Below are 20406 nucleotides of genomic sequence, written 5' to 3' on the forward strand. Positions count from 1 at the left end.
CTCCTCTCCAATCGCTCCTCACTCTCCTCTCCAATCGCTCCTCACTCTCCTCTCCAATCGCTCCTCACTCTCCTCTTCAATCGCTCCTCACTCGCCTCTCCAATCGCTCCTCACTCGCCTCTCCAATCGCTCCTCACTCGCCTCCAATCGGCTTTCCCCATCTCGTTTCTCTCGTTTTTCTCCCGTCTCGTTCTTTTTCTTGCTCCAAATCGGCCCGTCTCGCCCGTCGGCCCGTCGCAATCGGAAATCGGCCCGTCTTGCTTTCGTGCTTGCGCGTAAATAAATTGTGTTCATTACACCATTTCTGGATCTGATGACTTGCCAGTAGCCATTTTGTAAAAATGAATGTGCAGCATCTAACTCAATATGTCGAAATGTCACACACATCCATGCCCGTGGGATTCCCACGGGTGACCCCGCAAGTTTGCATTGACGTTCGTCGGACTCGTTCGCCTGTCTCATTCGTTTTCTTGCTACATCCTGTTGAAGTCTGCGTTCTTCATCGATCGTCTCATTCATTTTGGAAATAGAAGTTTCCACGCAGCGCATAAATTGTCACGATCCTCAAGAGGAATTTGTCTCGTAATCATCAAATGATAAATGGCAAGTAAATTATATTGTGGAAAATTAAAGATTTCAATTAAACCTATTTAAAGTGAATGCTCACATAACTAATTTTAAAAAACGAAGAAATATCTCTCGGTAATTTCCTGAAATATATTTTACTTCCGGATAATAATGTTGAATGAAATAAAAATGAAGAAATATATGTCGGCATCATTGTTGACGTTTTTGTGACGACTGTCATCAAACGAAAAAGTAATATATCTTAACGGAAAAGCAAAAGCGAATTTTAAATATATATCGACACGTTGCCGTCGGTGTCATGTTGGGCGGTGTATGATACATCATGACGCGATTTAAAAAAATATATCTGCATTTTCCCACGTGTGTGGAATGTTCTCAATTATTGCTGACACCGAGTCTAAAACCATCGATAAAAATGAAATCATATGGTGAGTTAGATTGGAGATAAAGGCGTGAGAGAGACTCAATGGCCTTGAAGTTACAGGCGTTTGAGAATTCATTTCGTTCTATAAAGGGCAACTTTCATCGGATTTTCTTCCCGTTTTTTTTCAACCGAGTCTAAAACTATGTTGGCGACTGAAAAATGAAATGATATATCGAATTTGATTTGAAATAAAACTGGGAGAGAGAGCAAGACACCACGGGCCTACAAAACAGGCCTCAAAGCTATGCGAGTTAATAAAATGGTGGATATTTGTTTATAATTATATGAAGCCTCCCAGAATGGGTGGAGCTACTCTGCAAACCGAGTAAGCCACACCCCGGACAGACACCCAACAGACAGACAGACAGAATCATCTACGGCTATTATAATATAGACTAGCGGGGTCACCCGTGGGAATCCCACGGGCATGGATGTGTGTGACATTTCGACATATTGAGTTATATGCTGCACATTCATTTTTACAAAATGGTTACTGGCAAGTCATCAGATCCAGAAATGGTGTGAATTTAGTTATTTCACATAATATGTGACCCCTCACTCCTCTCCACCTGACACTCTCCTGTCTCCACCTGACACTCTCCTGTCTCCACCTGACACTCTCCTCTCTCCACCTAGCACTCCTCTCCTCTCCAAACCCTCACATCCCTCTCCTTTCCAATCCCTCACCTCTCCAATCCCTCACACTCCTCTCCTCTGCAATCCTTCACACGCCTCTCCAATCGCGCCTCACACTCCTCTCCAATCGCGTCTCACACTCCTCTCCAATCGCGCCTCACACTCCTCTCCAATCGTGCCTCACACTCCCCTCCAATCACGCCTCACACTCCTCTCCAATCGTGCCTCACACTCCTCTCCAATCGCGCCTCACACTCCTCTCCAATCGCGCCTCACTCGCCTCTCCAATCGGCTTTCCCCGTCTCGTTTCTCTCCTTTTTCTCCCGTCTCGTTCTTTTTCTTGCTCCAAATCGGCCCGTCGGAATCGGAAATCGGCCCGTCTCGCCCGTCGTCCCGTCGGAATCGTAAATCGGCCCGTCTTGCTTTTGTGCTTGTGCGTAAATAAATTGTGTTCATGACACCATTTCTGGTGTTGGGCTAGCGGCTAGGGTGCCGGCTTAGGATCCTGGGTTCGAATCTCGGTCGATCGCCGAATTAATGCCAGGGGGGTTGACTCAGCCTGTCATCCTTCCGAGGTCGGCTAATTGAGTACCAGTTCACTGGTAATTCCCTGTTTGTCGTTGAAGGCGGCAAAAAGGGTTGGCGTCAGGAAGGGCATCCGGCCGTAAAACATTGCTTCAAAAAGGGGACAAAAAAACAACTACCACGGTCCCCGAAAAGGCCAACCCCCGCTTTGCGGGGAAAAATGGCCTCTAAACGGTGGTTTTTACACCATTTCTGGATCTGATGACTTGCCAGTAACCATTTTGTAAAAATGAATGTGCAGCATCTAACTCGATATGTCGAAATGTCACACACATCCATGCCCGTGGGATTCCCACGGGTGACCCCGCAAGTTTGCATTGACGTTCGTCGATGGACTCGTTCGCCCGTCTCATTCGTTTTCTTGCTGCATCCTGTTCAAGTCTGCGTTCTTCATCGATCGTCTCATTCATTTTGGAAATAGAAGTTTCCACGCAGCGCATGAATTGTCACGATCCTCAAGAGGAATTTGTTTCGTAATCATCAAATGATAAATGGCAAGTAAATTATATTGTGGAAAATTAAAGATTTCAAATAAACCTATTTAAAGTGTATTCGCACATAACTAATTTTAAAAAACGAAGAAATATCTCTCGGTAATTTCCTGAAACATATTTTACTTCCGGCTAATAATGTTGAATTAAATAAAAACGAAGAAATATATGTCGGCATCATTGTTGACGTTTTTGTGACGACTGTCATCAAACGAAAAAGTAATATATCTTAACGGAAAAGCAAAAGCGAATTTTTAATATATATCGACACGTTGCCGTCGGTGTCATGTTGGGCGGTGTATGATACACCATGACGCGATTTTTAAAAATATATCTCTGCATTTTCCCGCGTGTGTGGAATGTTCTCAATTATTGCTGACACCGACTCTAAAACCATCGATAAAAATGAAATCATATGGTGAGTTAGATTGGAGATAAAGGCGTGAGAGAGACTCAATGGCCTTGAAGTTGAAGTTACAGGCGTTTGAGAATTCATTTCGTTCTATAAACGGCAACTTTCATTGGATTTCCTTCCCGTTTTTTTTCAACCGAGTCGAAAACTATGTTAGCGACTGTGAAAAATGAAATGATATATCGAATTTTTAATATGTATCGACACGTTGCCGTCGGTGTCATGTTAGGCGGTGTATGATACACCATGACGCGATTTTAAAAAATATATCTGCATTTTCCCGCGTGTGTGGAATGTTCTCAATTATTGCTGACACCGACTCTAAAACCATCGATAAAAATGAAATCATATGGTGAGTTAGATTGGAGATAAAGGCGTGAGAGAGACTCAATGGCCTTGAAGTTACAGGCATTTGAGAATTCATTTCGTTCTATAAACGGCAACTTTCATCGGATTTTCTTCTCGTTTTTTTTCAACCGAGTCTAAAACTATGTTAGCGACTGTGAAAAATGAAATGATATATCGAATTTAAAATAGATATCGACACATTGCCGTCGGTGTCATGTTGGGCGGTGTATGATACACCATGACGCGATTTTAAAAAATATATCTCTGCATTTTCCCGCGTGTGTGGAATGTTTGTGGAAAATTAAAGATTTCAAATAAACCTATTTAAAGTGTATGCGCACATAACTAATAAAAAAAACGAAGAAATATCTCTCGGTAATTTCCTGAAACATATTTTACTTCCGGCTAATATGTTGAATGAAATAAAAACGAAGAAATATATGTCGGCATCATTGTTGACGTTTTTGTGACGACTATCATCAAACGAAATAGTAATATATCATAACGGAAAAGCAAAAGCGAATTTTTAATATATATCGACACATTGCCGGCGGTGTCATGTTGGGCGGTGTATGATACACCATGACGCGATTTTAAAAAATATATCTCTGCATTTTCCCGCGTGTGTGGATTGTTCTCAATTATTGCTGACACCGAGTCTAAAAGTAAAACCATCGATAAAAATGAAATCATATGGTGAGTTAGATTGGAGATAAAGGCGTGAGAGAGACTCAATGGCCTTGAAGTTACAGGCCTTTGAGAATTCATTTCGTTCTATAAACGGCAACTTTCATCGGATTTTCTTCCCGTTTTTTTTCAACCGAGTCTAAAACTATGTTAGCGACTGTGAAAAATGAAATGATTTATCGAATTTGATTTGAAATAAAACTGGGGGAGAGCAAGACACCACGGGCCTACAAAACAGGACTCAAAGCTATGCGAGTTAATAAAATGGTGGATATTTGTTTATAGCCACTCCCAGAATGGGTGGAGCTATGGGTGGAGCTACTCTGCAAACCGAGTAAGCCACACCCCGGACAGACACCCAACAGATAGACAGACAGACAGACAGAATCATCTACGGCTATTATAATATAGATATAGAACGGGACTCGGTGCAGCCCTCTTCCTCAAGAGGTGTTTCCCTCGAACAAACGCGAGGTTGACGTGTATAAATAGCTTATCATGTCGTTACGTGGAGCACCGCTTCCAAATTAAAAAAATATTATGAACCACAAACACGACATTATGACGAATGGGTGGCAAACTCGGTTTATTCCCTGCCCACTCCCCCCCCCCCCTCCGTCCCACCCCCAGATCTTCTGCCCCCCTCCCCCTTCTCAGTCCTCCTAACCCAAAGCAATGTAGGATACCCTGCTAGTTCTTTCAAAAGTGGGGAAGCCACAAGATTACCTATAGAAGTGGACAGCACAGCACAGAACAGAAGATAAGGAATCGACAGCTGTGATGTTACCACCCACCACAACCCTGCGATGTTTGTGGTGAGGATGAAGAAAAGGAGGGAGGATAAGAGCAGGTGTCTGAAGGTTATTAGGTTGGGGAAGTGTCCGGGCAACATTGTCGGAGTACAAGTAGACAATGAGGGCCAGGCATGAGCAACGTAACAAAGAAGCGGAAGGTTTGGAGAAGGAGTGGAAGAAGTTCGGAGAGGCATTTAGGGGAAATGCAGAAGTGTTGTGTGGAAAGACACCAGGAAAGAGTGTATTGTCGAGGGATAGAAACCAGGTATGGTGGACGGAGGAAGTAGTGAAGGCAGTTAATGAAAATAAGGAGGTTTAGAAGAGGATAGAGAAGATCAAGGATAGAGGGGGGCAGCTGGATATGGAAAAGGATGTCTGTGGGAAGGATATTCCAAAGAGCTGTTGAACTGGGATGGAAGCAACGGCGAGCTGGAGCTACCGAGTTATGCGGAGGGGAAAGTGAAGTTGGTGGGGATAACGGAAGAGGAAGTGCAGATGTATTGAAGAGGATGAAAAATGGAAGCCTGTGTGAAGCCTGTGTATTTGTCAAGCCTCGACTCTGATTCTGCAACTGGACCAGACGGCATCAGCCCACGGATCCTAAAATCCTGCTCTGCCGCTCTATCTCACCCTCTCTGTTCTTTTCACCCTCTCTTTTGCTCAAGGTTATCTGCCATCAGCTTGGAAATCAGCCAACATTACCGCTTTACACAAAAAGGTGCAAAAACAGATCCTTGCAACTACAGACCAATCAGCCTTCCAATTATCAGCAAAGTCATGGAATCCATCATTGCTTCGGATATCAAATCCTTCCTCTTCTCCGATGGCTTGATCTCGGATCATCAATTTGGATTCAGACCAGGTCATTCTACTCTGGACATGCTGCTTCTGCTGTCTCAACAATGGATGGAGGTCCTTAATGCCAAACAGGAAATCAGAGCTGTCTCCCTTGACATATCACGTGCCTTCGATACGGTCTGGCACCCCGCTCTGCTCACCAAACTCTCCTCTTATGGTATCCATGGAAATCTCCACGCATGGCTTGTGGACTTCCTCTCTGGTCGTAGTCAACGTGTGGCCCTGAATGGGTTTCTCTCATCTCCTCTTCCTGTTCAGGTTGGAGTTCCCCAAGGCAGTGTTCTGGGCCCTGTGCATTTTCTGGTCGTCATCAATGATCTCTCCAACTCTCTGGAAAGTCCTCTCTATCTCTTTGCTGATGACTCCACTCTCTGCCGCTCCATACCCCATCCCTCAGATCGGCAGTCTGCAGCTTCCTCACTCTCTGCATACCTGGACAAAATCAGACTGGTCAAACAAGTGGAACATGTCTTTCAATCCTGACAAATCTCACGCTCACTATTGCTCTCCGAAAAGACCGACTGGAAAACCCTCCAATCTACTTTCTCAACAATCTCCTTCAAGAGGTTCTGTCACTCAAGTTTTTGGGTCTCACTATTTGCCATGATCTTTCCTGGGAAAACCACATTTCCAAAAAAAGGGAAGCACATGAGGCATTGATGTGTGTACAGATTATAATTACAGTGGGAGAAGTCAGTCAGGTGAACGAAGAGTTTGTTGAATGTGTGTGACAGATGGGTCAATTCCAGAGGAGTGGAGGACAAGGTTAATTGTGCCGATCTGGAACGGAAAGGGGAAGGTTCAAGATGAGGGGAAATATAGGGGCATTACACTGCTTAGTCATGGCATTAAGGTGCTAGAGAGGGTTCTGGATGGGAGGATAAGTAAGAATGTGGAGAAGGAGATCGGGAAAGAGCAGCAGATGGGATGTTCATGCTGAGACAGCTGGTGGAGGAGAGGTTAGAGGTGCAAGATGAAATGACGCGAGATCTCGAAAATCTCTCGCGAGATCTCGGAGACGGTGGGAGGGATTTTCGAAGCTCCACACGGTCTCCACGTTTTTCGAAGTTAAGTCTGTTCACAATTGTATTTTGTCGAAACTGTATTTATCTTTCGGTGTGTGAAGTTATTGTGTGCAACTTTGGTTGTTTCTCGGTGTTTATCTTTCATAAATTGATCGTCTGTTTGCCGTGTCGTGTCTTGAGGCCTTGTACAGTGTGCACTGTACAACCTTGAGGCTTTGTTTTTCTCTCAGCGGTCCGTCGTTTGTGATCCAATAACTTTCGTTCTCTGTATTCCCAGGCTTTTCACCCATAGCCTACTTCCTTGTGTAAATCTCAACTCAAAAAAAAAACAAAAAAAAAAAAAAAAAAACCATTTCCTTCTCTGTTCTCATTCGTTTATTCATTCTTATTCGTTCGTTCGTTCTTCGACCACGTGTTTCTCCCCCATTTCCCCAGATAGTTTTCACTCATTAACCTTCAATGTTTACACTTTCCCCTCAAGTTATGTATTCCGTCATATTTTATAACACCTTTTTCTTCTTCTTCTTTAAAAGGCTGCTTTCGACTTGCTCACCAAATCAATTCATCCCCAAAAAAATATCCATCTCCTATAGTGCCTTTTTTCTACATTCCCTAAACTCTCCTGCACTCCATCCTCCATCCAGCGTCCTTAAACGTATTTTTAACTCGAAGGTCACAAGAAACTCATTTTGCAATAAATGTTCGTTTCCCATAAATCGTACACTTTCAAAAATCCAATCTCACCCCTCCCCTCCAAATCTTCCCCATAACCCCTCCCCTCCAAATCTTCCCCATCACCCCTCCCCTCCAAATCTTCCCCATCACCCATCCCTTTCAAATCTCCCCCCTTGCCCCCTCCCTCCTAAACTACCCCCTCGCCCCTCCCCTCCTAGACTCCTGCCTCACCCCTCCCCTCCAAATCTCCCCCATATCCCATCCCTTTCAAATCCCTCCCCTTGTCCCTTCCCTCCCAAACTCCCCCCTCACCCCTCCCCTTCAAATCTCCCCACCCTCATTGCTTCTCAATTTCCCCCCTCTCACTCCCCCTCCTCAAAGCGTCCTCCCCGCTTCTTCCCCCTTCAAACTCTCACCTCCATCTCCCCCAACCTTCTGCCTCGCTCTTCCCCCTCCTCAAATAACACCTCATTGTGGGTCACCCAATCACCATCAAACCTTTTGTCCGCCCCATCCTTCCCTTTCTCCGAGCTATTCTGAAATCTCTGACACACCTTCAACAGCTCTCCCTATCTCTTCCACCTCTTCCACATCTTACCCTACCCCTCCTCCCCCCTGTTCTGTATCTGATGCTCCCCCTTCCTCTTCATTAACGGTATGGACCTCAAACATCCGGGGCCTTCGTTCAAACTTAACTGATCTCTCCATACAGGTTGCTTCTGTCAAACCAGACGTGATCTGCTTAACAGAAACTTTCCTCCTTTATGATGTCTCTGATTCCATAGTATCTCTCCCGGGCTACTCCCTCTTCCGGTATGATAGACCTGAGCCTCGTCCTGGAGGCGGGGTTGCTATCTTTATCAAAAACTCTCCCTCACTCGCCCTGCACTGCACTCTCTCCACCTCACCCCCAGGAATACCTCTGGCTACGGCTTCCCCTTCGCTCCCACCTCTTGTTCATATGTGTGTTGTACCGTCCACCAAACAGTGATGACTCCATCTACATCTCGCTGTCTGATGATATGGACCAACTTCTATCTACTCATCCCAACTCTCTCTTCCTCATATGTGGTGATTTCAATTGTCACCATGCCAGTTGGCTGGGTGTGGGTACCTCTCACCAGCCATGGCTCTTCAGCAAAGGACTTCTGCGACTCACTGGGACTGACACAATCTGTCAATTTCCCGACCCGGATCTCAGTCAACGGAACATCTTCTCTTCTGGACTTGGTTATGACTAACTTCCCTGAAAATGTCTGCTGCTCTTCTTCTGCTCCGATCGGATCATCTGATCATGTCCTTGTTAAAGTGGACATCTCTCTGACCATCCTCAGGGAGCCTGCTCAGCGTCGACGAGTCTGGCATTTCACTCAGGCCAACTGGCACGGTCTTCAAGCAGCCATCAATCATCTGGACTGGTCTCCCATCTCTACCACCTCTGACATCAACTCATCCTGGGAATTCTTCCAAAGTAAATTGCTCTCTCTCTCATGCACAGATTTATCCCATCTCGTCTTCAGTTGTCATACCCTTCCTCCCGTCCATGGTACACGGAATCTTGTGGTGAGGCTGTTGCCCAGAAACAACTTGCCTTCGTCTCCTGGAAAGCAAATCCAACGGAAGGAAATCTCATTTCCTTTCACAAAGCCCGAAACAAGTGTGTGTCCACCCTCAGGAGAGCCAGGAAACAATATCTCTCCGTTCTCAAGACCGAACTCTCTTATCTGTCTCCCTCTTCCAAATCCTGGTGGCCTCTGGTCAAATCCGTTTCTGGTGTTTGTTCCCCCTCCATCCCCTCCCTTACCTCAAACGGCTACACAGCTGACTCCGCACGTGAAAAAGCTGAATGCCTCAACTCTGTGTTTGCCTCTAAATCTTGTGTCCCAAACCCATCCCTCTCTGTACCCACCATACCCAGTCGTACCCTGCTGCTCCTGGACTCCGTGTCCTTTCCTCCTGACAAGGTGGAAAAGTTTCTGTCAACCCTCGACTCTGATTCTGCAACTGGACCCGACGGCATCAGCCCACGGGTCCTAAAATCCTGCTCTGCCGCTCTATCTCACCCTCTCTCTGTTCTCTTCACCCTCTCTTTTGCTCAAGGTCAACTGCCATCTGCTTGGAAATCAGCCAACATCACCGCTTTGCACAAAAAAGGTGCAAAAACAGATCCTAGCAACTACAGACCAATCAGCCTTCTCCCAATTATCAGCAAAGTCATGGAATCCATCATTGCTTCGGATATGAAATCTTTCCTCTTCTCCAATGGCTTGATCTCTGATCATCAATTTGGTTTCAGACCAGGTCACTCTACTCTGGACATGCTGCTTCTGCTGTCTCAACAATGGATGGAGGTCCTCAATGCCAAACAGGAAATTAGAGCTGTCTCCCTCGACATATCACGTGCCTTCGACACGGTCTGGCACCCCGCTCTGCTCACCAAACTCTCCTCCTTTGGTATCCATGGAAATCTCCACGCATGGCTGGCGGACTTCCTCTCTAGTCGTCGTCAACGTGTGGCCCTGAATGGGTTTCTCTCATCTCCTCTTCCTGTTCAGGCTGGAGTTCCCCAAGGCAGTGTTCTGGGCCCCGTGCTTTTTCTGGTCTTCATCAATGATCTCTCTGACTCTCTCGAAAATCCTCTCTATCTCTTTGCTGATGACTCCACTCTCTGCCGCTCCATTCCTCTTCCCTCAGATCGGCAGTCTGCTGCCTCCTCACTCTCTGAAGACCTGGACAAAATCACAGACTGGTCAAACAAGTGGAACATGTCTTTCAATCCTGACAAATCTCACACTCTTACTATGTCTCTCCGAAAAGATCGACTGGACAACCCTCCCATCTACTTTCTCAACAATCCTCTCCAAGAAGTTCTGTCGCTCAAGATTTTGGGTCTCACTATCTGCCATGATCTTTCTTGGGAAAACCACATTTCCAAGCTGGCCTCCAAAGCCAGTCGCCGACTGGGCATCCTCCGTCGTGCGAAGTCCTTCCTCGGCACACCTGAGCTCCTCACCACATACAAGGCTTTCATCCGCAGCTCAATGGAATACTGTTCTCCCCTATGGGCCGGTGCTCCTGCCTCACACCTAGCTCGGCTTCACGCTGTTGAAACCAAAGCTTTCAGAATTATTGGAATCTCCCGCGATGAAGCTATCTCTGAGGGCCTTTCACTCACTCACTGCAGGCAGGTAGGTGGTCTTTCTGTCTTCTACCGACTCCTCTCCGGCCTTGCACCCCCAGCTCTCTCTGTGCTCTGTCACCCAAATATTCCTACAGGTCGCACAAGATCTGCCAGCAACCCTCTGATGGTTAAACTGCCGAAATCTCGGCTCTCTGCTCATCTTCACTCTTTCATTCCTCTTTTCTCCCGCCTCTGGAACAAACTCCCACACTCACTTCAATCCCACTCCTCCCTCCAGGTCTTCAAAACAGCTGTTCATCACCATCTCTTATCTTCCCCCATCCAAAACCTTGATCTTTTCTACCCCCACTAATTCACCCCAGATCCACCTTGTTTGAAATTCCAACTTCTTTCCTGGAAGTCTTGGCAGTGTCCATATGTTTTATACCTCTCCCACCCCCCCCCCCCTTCCCATGCCTCCCCCCAAAGCCCTCTCCCTCCCACAGTTCTCTCGATGTCTCCATGTCTCTCGGTCCCTGCTCTCAAATGTTGTGTTTGTGTCCTTCCCCCTCTCTCCCCATCTTGTCTACCGCTCCCGATGTTATTTGTTTTGTGTGTCTGTTTGTCTTTCTGTGTGATTAATGTTCGCTCTTTCACGAGCCTCGATCTTGTATACAAAAAAAAAAAAAAAAAAAATGGCATTGGGAGCCTCTCACGTCCAGCTTTCCATGTTCAGGAGAATCAGCTCTTGGCCATAGCAAAGCTTTCCGGCTTGCCTAAGCAAAGCGTTGGCAAACGCCATGCATGAGGTATCGGTGTACAGTAGTTTCTGAAAGAAAAGGAGACAAAAAGTCACTTTGCAGGTGACGTCAACCAGTCCCTGCCCACTTTCAGCAGTCGACAGGCTGAGAACGCCAGGCCGGAGCCAGTGCTTTCCATCTCGGAGTAAATTGACGAAAATGCTTTGAATTATTTTGGAATACCAAAAGGCAGTTGCAGCATGATAAACCTATGCCATGTCATTAATGCAGGCAAATTGTTAAATTGTTAATCACAATGGTTCTACCATGATAAAGTTGCATGAGCAGGCCTTTCCACTGATGGTCGCTGCTCGACTCTGAAAACGAATGAATCCCAGTTTTGTGAGATATAATTTTGAGTGTGCAGAAACATTCCTAGATAGTAAATGCCATCCAACGTTCATTTATCTGAACTAAGACGGTCATCCGTTGTCTGAACAAACTGCACAAATGTCATCTGCAAATAGGCAATAGCCTTGACAGGATCGGCCATCGGATGAGGAAAGAAACCACAAAGCTAATGATCTCCAAACCAAAACACCGTAAGACAGAGAAAAGGTACCGACGATCAATGGTGCCAAATGCTTTTTTGTCCCCCATCGTACCGCGGAGCGAAAAGGGACTATGGTTTTCCCCTCCCTCCGTCCGTGTGTCCGTGTGTCCGTGTGTGCGTGCGTGCGTGCACAAGCGAAGGACCGAATTCTAATTTTTTTTTTTTATTTGCAACCCACGTCAAAATCCAAGATGGCCGCCGCCATGTATGTCTGACGCCATGTATATCTGAACCTTGTGAGCGGAATATCTTGAAAAATAAGCGAAGTACCAACGTCTAATCTGGTGTGTGGGTGTATCTCGGCATACAGAAGAAAGCTATTGAAAATTGGGTCACCACGTCAAAATCCAAGATGGCCGCCTTGCGTCTTCCACTTTGTCAACTCGCATCACTTCACCAACGGGGGACCGAGGCGTAACGCTTGTCCTGATCTAAATAGCCCAAACCGACATTTCTCTGTTCGATGTCATAAATGTCGATCATGGCACAAACGATGATAATCCGATCGTGTACCATTCTTCCCGGGTCGTAATGGGACTGATGTGGATGTATTATTTCTCTGATGAATTGGCAAGAGCCTTGGAACAAAAACCGAGAACATTAGCTCATGGCTGGTTGAGTCAAAGCACACAAAGTACAATAACACTAGTTTTCTACTTCACCGATCGTGAATGGACGTTCCTTTGTCCTCCGCTTGTACAAGTACTCCAATATGGCCGTGAGGTTGTGTCCACGCACAAATTCCTGACGTCACTAAACACCCATTGCTCAAGTTGACCTAAATCCCGAAACACCCTAAATCCTGAAATAAATATTATATTGTCCTAAATCAGGTACCTGGAATTTATTGAGATGAGTAACTGATTAAATATAATTGGTCATTCCACACACAGGGGAATTTGTACACATCCAACCGCATAGCTATTAGAGTGTAACATTGCTCTCTCGCGTCAATGCTCTTCTTGTGTGTGTTACGTGGTCCTCCCGGTGACTACCTGGTCTCGGTGACCCCCGGACCGTGAGAGGAACTCCGCCAGAAAGATCTATTATTTATGCTCTTTCGTAACGCATAAATCTGAATTCCAACCAATAAGAAACCCCACACCAAGGATCCAGAATAATCGATGATATATTCCCCGAGCAATCAACAACCATCCACAATCAGCAATCAATAGTACAAAGATGTAAACTCATCTATAATAACTCTAAGATGGCCATCTTATACATTCCTCACGTGAGCCCCACTCCCGACTCCCTCCATGGTCAATGTCTCTCTCAATGTCTCCGTACTCCGGTAGTTCGATCTCCGCACGTGGGCGGTTGAACGGACCCTTCCTGACGTGCTTTCACCGGGCACGTCCCGTACCGGGAACAACGGCTGCAGCGCGCACCTCCTGGCCAAGCAAAGCGGGTACAGCAAAGCAGGCAAAGCAACACGCGGCTTGCCCAGCGCGCGCGGCCCAAGGTGCGACCCGTACGCGGCCTTGTAGACGGTGAGGCGAACCGTGCCGGCTGCTTGGATCCGTGCACGAACCCACGGTGACCTGACGTGTCAAAGGGTAGTTACACGTCCCGGTAACTCCTCTCGCCAGATGGGCTTTTAAACGCCGATTCTGTTACGTTGCTCAATAGCGATCCCGCTCGCGTCCGAGCTCGGCAAGGAAGAAGAAGAATCGTCGCGTCTCCAGGACCTCGTGTCTTTTCTTCTTCCGTTTCCGGTCTCCTTTTCCTCAGAAGGGCTCCTGACCCTTTAATCGCAACAACCTTTAATCGACTACACATTGATAAGCAAAGCCCTGAATAGTAATTCACATACATTCGTGTGTGTGTCTGTGTCTGTGTGTGTCAGTGTCAGTGTGTGTGTCAGTGTCAGTGTGTGTGTCAGTGTCAGTGTGTGTGTCAGTGTCAGTGTGTGTGTCAGTGTCAGTGTGTGTGTCAGTCATGTTTTTTGTGGAGTTCTACTGGAGCTTTCTGATGTGGACTGTGATGCACCAAAATGATACTCACGACCTCCTGAGTTGTTTCGGCTAATTATAAATAATCCAGAAGAATTCCCATGTTTTAAACACAGCCCATGTTAAGGTGTATAGAGCAGCTTAATCGGTCCTTCTGTGGCATGGCATTCTAATTACAAAATAAATAACAAAAACAATGATAACATTGTACCAAAGCAGACATTAACTAATACTAATAATATTAAAACCAATATTAATAATAACGAACGTACAATCTCCTTCTACTCCCACCAAAACCTAATCATATCCATTCCATAAGCCAAGCTCAAGCTCGTCTGGGTTCGGTAAAAGGTAAGCTATTACTCGAGCAGTACAGCAGGCAGGTATGCCACAAGGCTGTGAAGACCAATGGGCCCACGAGTGTCCATAAGGTTGTATAGATAGATGTTACCTTTGTTTTTAGTTTTTTTATACATACATGGTCTCGGCTCATATGAAAACTGGGACACATAACAGATCAGGATACAACATAAAGGGAACAGCAGGAGAAAGGGGAAACGCCAATAGCCTGGCAGAAGAAGGTATACAGAGAAACAAGGAAGAATTGAAAACATTTTGGGCAATTGAATTTTTTAGTTGTGTGCAATGCAGAAGTACATGTGATCATTTTTGTTCTATTTTATGGAATATTTATTTGCGTGTAAGAGGATAGCATTGGGGTATGCCCACTCGCCTTTGAGTTGTCTATCCTGAGTTTGAATCCCCCAGTTTAAACTGTCTACCTGGTGTTTCACCTTCAGGACGAGGCATCATTGTGAAGCACCTTCCATCGGAAGGACATTGAGCAGGAGGACCCATTTGCCAGAATTGGTCATTGGTGGATATTCTTCTCCTTCTGTTCCCTTTATAAGGGGTGAGGTCCAATAGTACCAAGCTTCTACCCTGCCTTGAACCCGACACTCCTCCCCTTTCCCTTGCCACTGCTTGGAGACCGTAAATGTAGACTGGCATCACACAAAACACCAAAACGTTCCTTTTCAATTCCCTTGACATTCTTCTGTCTGCCATTACTCCTTCCACCCTTTTCCACGCATTCGCACGCACCTGAATCCTCTTCCTCACCTCTGCCTCCGACTTACCATCCCAAGTCATTGTCGCCCCCCTCCCCCCAGATATTCAAACCTATTTCCTTGTCTGATCTCCTTCCCCTCTAACCTGATATTCATTTATTTTCTCTACTGCCTGGCCCACATCACCTCGGTCTTCTCCATACTCATCTTCAGCCCACGTTTCCCAAATGCTTTCTTCCACTCCTCCAATACTTCCGGTATCTCCTGTCTACTCTCCACCACAACAGCCATATCATCCACATACAACATCCTCCCCAGATTACCTTTCATATTTAACCTCCTGCTTATCATATTACATCACCCTGATAAACATGAGAGCTTCCCTGCTTCAAACTGATGCTCACATTGAGCTGCCCTGACATATTAAAGATGTTTATTTTGCGAAGAGTATGTGAGTTATCACTGGGACCCTGAACAAATTACGAATTCCTTCCACGTTCATTATAACGTCAGGCCTGGCTAGCTAGTCTAACAGATTTGAACCAAAAGCATTCCTTGGCCAACCCCACGATAAGTTTGTAATAATTGGGTTCGTAGTTGTAGTAGATTTTGTAGTAGTCAAAGTTGTATTAGTCGACATTTAGGTGCAAGACTAATGTCAAATATAGTAATATTTTTGCTGTGTAAAAGTCTGAATATTCCCAAGTATTGTTGAAACCCGCATGGACATTCCATTAAGCGAGACGACTTCGGTGTAACAATGACCTGCACATACCTTTCTTCTGGGATTCTGAATTTGGGGTGTTCAAAATCTTCTCGGAAGGAGATATACCAAGACGTGCAAATATATTTTATTTTTTTATTTTTTTATGTAGGGAAATGTGTTAAAAAAAAAAAACAATGTTTATATTCCTATTAATTACATTTAGTCAGGGCCCTTAAGGGGATATTTTGAGGCCGTTTGGTTAAAATTCTTCCAAAAGCACCAAATTTGGCCCAGATGTTGCCCATTTCATACTCTTTCGATTTTTGACGGGCGCCAAGAAGGGCCCCCCCCCCCCCCCCGGGGGCCCCATATTGGCGAAATACTAAATGGCCACCACCCGGATTAGAGGAAAATCGGTTAAATAGCCAAAAGGGTTGGAATCATGTATGATGCCACTTTTCAGGGGTTTTCGAGGTCGAGGAATCCAATTATGATGTTATTTTGATGATTCGAGGTCAAGGTCAACCCTCAAGGCCATCTTAAAGGTCATTTTTGAGTCAAACATGTCGGTTTTTGAGTTTTTTGTCAAGATTTATGCGAGGTTCACCATTTTATGTTTCTGGGTTGGGTAATCGAACTCTGACCTTATTTTTGACATTTAGAGGAAATATTTACATGTCTATTTCCTAATTTTCAGGCATATGCAGTTCATCAGTCTAATTACAAAGGTACGGATTTTGATGTTTTATGAACTGTATGCCATATCCTTGTGTTTAATTTTTGTGCGATCATGATCTGGGTTCATGTATACATGATTGTATACATGTCATAAATATGACGTCATAGGTCATGTGACCTGGCGGCCATATTGGATTTTATGAAAACCTTAAAAATGGATCCCTGCCTTCATTTTTCGATCGATTCATTTTGAACTTTGACCACTTATAGTACACCATGTGATTGGATGCATATCCTAATTATGCCGTCATAGGTCAGGTGACATGGCGGGATGGACCGGTATGGTCGCCGGATCATACCGCCCTTGGCGCCCGTCAAAAATCGAAAGAGTATGGCATGGGCAACATCTGCGCCAAATTTGATGCTTTTGGAAGAATTTGAACCAAAATATCCCTAAGGGCCCTGACTAATCTGTATTCGTATTCTGGTGTTCCCCCTCGACCGAGAGGCAGGTACAGTACTGCCATGCAGTTTATTGGCAATGGTTATGCTGGCTTATTTGCTGTGCCTTCTCAGACTAATTATCCATGCTCATAAATTGAAAATGCTTACATATGTGCAAAAAATAGAATGGCATTCTTCGACTTCAGTGTCGACCAATCTGCCTCTTCCCACGTTATCGTCATCATCATACATGCATGTACCAAGTTTGATTTAAATCTCTTGTATCGCATTTGTTCAACTCAAGTATCGCATTTTTACCTGATATGACCTCTGACAGAAATCTAATCAGTTTCTCTTTGCATCATAATACAGTACGAGTCAATGGAATGTGACGGTTTTTAAAGTGTTATTGTGGAGAACAGGGTTGCATAAAAAGCAAAAGGGCAATTCCACGAGAAACGGTCCGCAGAGGTCAAATTTTAAGTTTGACTGAAAAAGTTAGTTATGTACCAAATGAAAGCTGAAAAAATGTACTTTCAGATAATGTCAAGATCACTGAGTTAGCTTGCTCTGTTGGCTTACATCAATCGTTGCAAATAATGAAGTAATTCTACTGAAAAGCGCAGTAAAATTGGCCCTCGATAATGCAAATAACTATTAATTCATTAGTCTCTCAATTCATTGGTATGAAGTCAACAAATGCTATCCATCAGAAGATACCTGTATGAAGATTATTTCAAAACCAATTGAAAAAAAATATGAGTTGGCCTTCTATGCTTAATTAACACTCAAATTAGGAGTCAGATGTCACTCCGTGACGTGTCACTCCATAACGAAAATTTGACATTTGTTTACTTTTCTCTTCAACTGGTGGATGAAAAACCAAATAAATCCAGGGTCATTAAGAACTTATACCACCCAATCACTGTACAGTATAATTATATATATTTTAAAAATCTACAAAAAATAAATTAAAAAGAAAACTTGTTACTCCGTAACGTTACGGAGTGACTCATTCTGTCAAACAATTGATAACTCAGCCTGAAAAAAGGTGGCGACAGAGTAGCTGTCCCAGAATTCATTGCGTGCCAGATTTTACTTCCGTATGACAAGTTTCAAGTTTACGCGTGGTCATCTTGAGCGGTTTTGAAATCGGTTTACATCCAGCAATCGGTGAGTACAAACTACACCTCTGTTGTCACCTGCGGATACGCATCTTAGGAGGAAAACTAGACAAATCACCGCGCCACCGCGGACCACCAACTTTGCAGTGGACAAGCTGAGTGAAGCCGCTTACAACCTCTACTGTCAGTTTTTGTGGCCTAAAACATTTCATGATCTTTTAGATGATTCGTAGAAGGGTACGGTGCAATTCAAATGGATAATTTGTCGATGCATTCATATTACAGAAAGGATGCCATTGACTGCTGCCGAGCGACAAAAGCGTTTTCGAGACTCACGGAAAAATGCAGGGAGCTGGATGCGAAACGCAAGAGAGGCGCGTGCTGCTAATGTTGCGAAGACAAGGGAAAGTGAACGTGCACGTCAGCGGAGATGTCGGGCGAAGGGCAAAAACACTGAGTCCCGATATTTCATGGATGTCGCCAGGGAAGAAAGACTTTGTGGTCATTAAGACTGGGAAACGAAAGGACAAGGTTCAAAAGAGTTTCCTAATGATGACAATACGAGAGGCATACAGTTTGTTTTGTGAGAAATATGCAAACATCAAGATTGGCTACTCCAAATTCGCAGCACTTCATCCAGCCAATGTATGCCTCAATTCAAAGTTTCCGCACAATGTCTGCCTCTGCAGATATCATGAAAACATGCGCCTCTTATTGGAGGCCTTGTCATCATGTACCTGGACTTTCGACCAACTTTCGTGAATTCCTTGGAAGCATTGTATGTGATCAGGATTCGGACAACTGCATGACAGGAAAATGTCAGGAATGCCATACCAAGTTTGCCACAGTGTATTCTGTCGACGACGAAACGGCTAACCTGCCGCTGAAGTGGTTTCAGTGGGAGACAATTGAGCAGCGGGCCACAAAAGCAAATAAAGATGGGACTGTTCAGGATGCCCTGCATGAGGTATTGCAAACAACTTCCATGCTTCAGCTTGCACTCATTCATCAAGAGGAAGCAGAGCTACTTCTTTGAAGATAGAAGGAAGGCAGTTGATGGTGATCGCATTGTCGTCCAGGTCGATTTTGCGGAGAACTATGCTGCGATAGAACAGAATGAAATCCAGAGTGCTCATTGGAGCCACGTCCAAGTCACTCTATTCACAGTGTGCGCCTGGATTGATAATGTTACCGAGTCTTTCGTTATTGTTAGCGATGACCTCCAGCATGGCAAATATGCTGTCCATACCTTCCTGTCCAATATCATCACCACACTGATATCACGTCACCCCAGGATTAGGGCGATTGACTTTTTTCAGATGGGGCAGCCAGTCAATTTAAACAGAAATTCTTGTTTTCCAATCTAACATTCCTTCAAGAATTGTTCATGATTCAATTATCCTGGAATTTCTTTGCCACATCTCACGGTAAGGGCGCTGTTGATGGGATAGGAGGTGAGGTAAAGAGGAGAGTTTGGTTGGCAAATCTGGCTGGGGATCCTGTATCTGATGCACAATCCTTCTTCCACGTAGCAGTGGCACAGTGCAAAAAGATCGAAGTTTTATTCATCGCAGCAGGAGACATTCAGAAGTGCCAGTCGCAATTGGACGAGCGCTGGCAGTTAGTGAAGTCGCTTCTGAATACACACCAAACACACACCAAACACACTGTGTGAAACCTGTGAGGAAATATGTTGTGAGCGCCTCTATGCACTCAACAGCGGAAGAATTTGAATTGGTGAGTCTTCACCCCGAGTGCCATGTATCATCCTTGGAATGTCAAAATACTGCTAGTCCAGCACCTGCTGAGCGCCCCAGGTCAGACAGTCAACCCCAAGTGCACCCTGGTGACTTTGTGACTGTGCAGTATGTCACAAAATAATCTAAGAAGTTGTTTGGTGGCCAGGTGACTCAGATAGTAGATGATGGTTGTTTGGAAGTATCATTTTTGCGAAAAGCGGGCCTATCTGACTTGGCATATACATTCCCAGAGGTGGAAGATAAATCCTGGATGGATTCCAACCAAGTCGTCAGATTCCTTCTTCAGCCATCCCTCGACCATCGCAATCATTATGTATTTGCTGAATGTGTTTTTGGGAAAGGGAACCTTTTGCAGGGCAGTCATGTGAAATTTTGTGATGTGGCCAACTGATTAATTCCAAACTTTGTTTTGTTTCTGGTCATCCACTCGTAAATTGTTCTCAATTTCTTGTCTATTTCTTGACTTTTGTTTATGTTTATTGTATATTTTCTCAGTTCAGATTTTTATTTTTATTATTTTCTAAATTGTTAGATGAAACGCCAGCACAAGTCAGCTGGGTTCAGAATGAAAGTCTGGCGTAATCTAGAAATGATTTGTTGCTTTGGGAGAAATCTCAAAATTGACTCGTCACTCCGTAACGGGATTTTTCGTCACTCCGTAACGGGACTATT

General features: G+C 44.9%; 1 protein-coding gene across 2 annotated transcripts in view; it reads left to right on the forward strand.

Annotated features, from left to right (window-relative positions):
• The window catches only part of LOC137434440 (uncharacterized), a 68108-nt gene that overhangs the window by 1449 nt on the left and 46253 nt on the right, over positions 1-20406 (forward strand). For both annotated transcript variants that reach the window (XM_068127428.2, XM_068127429.2), the window contains exon 2: positions 14753-14865. The gene's annotated coding sequence lies outside the window, so the exon portion shown is untranslated. The remainder of the gene's footprint in view (positions 1-14752; positions 14866-20406) is intronic.

This window comes from Myxine glutinosa, chromosome 10 (assembly GCF_964187855.1).
Source record: "Myxine glutinosa chromosome 10, kmMyxGlut1.1, whole genome shotgun sequence".
Taxonomy (NCBI): Eukaryota; Metazoa; Chordata; class Myxini; order Myxiniformes; family Myxinidae; genus Myxine; species Myxine glutinosa.